A 2773-nucleotide genomic window follows, 5' to 3' on the forward strand; every position below is an offset into this window, starting at 1 on the left:
CCCCCCCCCCCCCCCAGGGGCTACAGCCAGAAAGGAGCTTTCTGGAGAACCTTTCATTCTGATGTGGTTTCAAGTTTGTGGGTAAATTGCACACTTTAGCCTAAAGAGCTCCTGTCTGCCTTTATCCAGATTCACGGATGTTTGCAGCTCCCTCCCCCAGCTTTGCCGTTTGCGCCCGTGTGCGCGCGCACCTGCCCGCCCTCTGTATCCACATGTGTTCTTCTAAGCCAAGTGGGTTTTAGAAGCATGGCCTTTGCCTCCACACAGGTGGGTGTGTGTCCTAGATACAGGCAGGAGGTCACCCTCAGCAGGGCCGGCAGGACGCCCGGCCCCCTCTACACCAGGGGCCTCCGTGGTCCCAGCCCGGTCATGGTAGTCACGGCTGCACGTTCTCCCAGATTCCACCCAGGACCACATGTCCTCGGCCTCTCCAAGTTCCTTGACCATGGCCTTTTTGAGGGGTGCAGGCTGGTTATGTTGGACAGCACCCCAAATCTGGGTCTGTGTGCAGCTTCTTCCCCTTAGGATGGAGAAATAACAGAACAAAGCTGCGCCCTCGGTGCCTCCCGTCTGGAGGCACCCCATGTCGATCAGAGCCCTGGCTGGGAGGGGTGTCCCTGCACTGCTGGGCTCAGGGTCTGTCAGCCAGGTCTCTCTGCTGGAGGCCAACCATATTCCTTGGAGCTGAGAGGGTCCCCTGGGCAGCGCTGGGGCTCCTGCGGGCGTGCCAGCCCTCAGCCGTCCCGGGAGCCGTGCCCCTGCCCCCTCGCACGTTCCTCAGTTGGCATTCCGATGTGGGAAGATCTTGCTCTTCCTTTCCGTTTGTTCATCTCTCCTTGATTCATCTACATCAGTACAAGCTCACGAACTTCTATTTGCGGTACAAAGCTATTTAAAAATATAAACCTGTCAGGAAAAGGGTGGCCTGGGAAGCTCTGAGCTTCTTCCCAGAGACACACTAGGAAAAACCCAGACAGTGAGGCCATTTTGCCCGCGCTCTAGAAACCGTCCGAGGTGTGCAGAAACCGAGCGAGTGTCTAGTCAGGAAAAGGCCATCTTCAGAACAATAGGAGAGCTTGGTGGCATTTTTGTCCATCCTTGCCCCACCCCCACCCAGCACCTTGGCAGTTTTGACCTTGGCCTGGGAGCCTAGTTTCCCGTGATTCCTCCCCCAAAACCAGAAGGAGCAGAGAATGCCCTGTCTGCAAATTATTGTGTGCGTCTGTCCGAACCTGTCCTGAGGGCACCTGCAGGACAGGCACGAGGCCCTCATTTCTGTTTTGCTCAGCTTGAGACCCGGGTGGCCAAAGCCGCAGGTGCTGCTCATGAAAGCCGCGAGGTGACCACAGACCCACAGGTTCCCGGAGCAAAGGGTCACAGGTGGAGACACCCAGTGGTCCACCTTGAGCCTGCACCGGGTCAGGTGGGGCTCTTTGGGAAATTAGGACAGGAAAGCAGCTACACGCAAATGGGAGTTTGGAAAGCCACATCCATGTTCGGGCAAGACCCCCACGCTCAGAGCAAGCCTGGCTGAGGGTGAAGGACAGTCCCAGCACGGGGCCCGGCTGTAAGACCGGGGAAGCTCTCGAGAGTGGAGAAAACTCCGCCTGACGGTGAGCTGCACATGAGCGAAATGAGCGCAGACTCCTGTGGTCATGCCAGGCAAAGAAAAGTCTTTGGAAAAGTCTCAAAACAAATGGACACTACAACCTTCAACAACAATGAAAGGAAGGAAGGAAATAAGGAAGGAGGAAAAGAAAAGGGAGGAGGATAAAAGGCAAAGAAAAAGCCCAGCAAACACTGGGGAAGGCGGAGAATCTAGTTTCCAGGGCTTAACATATTATAATTGTCAAGTCCCCAGTTTCTGACAGAGATCACAAGGCTCACAAAGAGACAAAAAGACGTGTGCGGCTGTTGAAAGGAACAGAATCATCCCCGAGGAAGATTTACTAGACAAAGACTGTGGAACAACTGTGTTAGGTATGTTCAGAGGGCAAAGGAAACCGCGGACGGGAACCAAGAGGCGATCAGGAACCCGACGTGCGCACAGAGTGAGAACATCAACAAAGAGATAAAAACTGTTATTTAAAAAACCAGACTGGAATTCTGGAGCTGAAACATACACCTGACGTGAGGAATTTGCTAGAAGGAAAGAAAGAGGAGAACTGGGTGTGCGGGAGGGGCACTGGGCCAACACACGCCCGGTGAGTGACCCAGGAGAGGAGAGAAAGGGGCAGAAATGTTGGAAGACATAAAAGTGACAACTTCCAAGAAGCCCAACAATCTCAAAGAAGGATCAATCCGAGAGGTCAACGCTAACACGTGTCACAGCCACACACTGACACATGTCAGCCACCCGCTGACACATGTCACAGCCACCTGCTGACACATGTCAGCCACACGCTGACACACATCACAGCCACCTGCTGACAAATGTCACAGCCACCCGCTGACATGTGTCACAGCCACCTGCTGACACGTGTCACAGCCACCTGCTGACACACGTCACAGCCACCCACTGACACGTCACAGCCACACGCTGACACATGTCACAGTCACCCGCTGACACATGTCACAGCCATCCGCTGACACATGTCAGCCACATGCTGACACACATCACAGCCACCTGCTGACAAATGTCAAGCCACCCGCTGACACACGTCACAGCCACACGCTGACACGTGTCACAGCCACCTGCTGACACATGTCACAGTCACACACTGACACATGTCAGCCACCCGCTGACACACATCACAGCCACCTGCTGACACAT

General features: G+C 54.8%; 1 protein-coding gene across 1 annotated transcript in view; it reads left to right on the forward strand.

The window, feature by feature from the left end:
- Positions 1 to 2773, forward strand: part of MUC5B (mucin 5B, oligomeric mucus/gel-forming) — a 64597-nt gene that overhangs the window by 26564 nt on the left and 35260 nt on the right. The gene's annotated exons all lie outside the window — the stretch shown is intronic.

Source organism: Suricata suricatta, chromosome 11 (genome assembly GCF_006229205.1).
Source record: "Suricata suricatta isolate VVHF042 chromosome 11, meerkat_22Aug2017_6uvM2_HiC, whole genome shotgun sequence".
NCBI lineage: Eukaryota > Metazoa > Chordata > Mammalia > Carnivora > Herpestidae > Suricata > Suricata suricatta.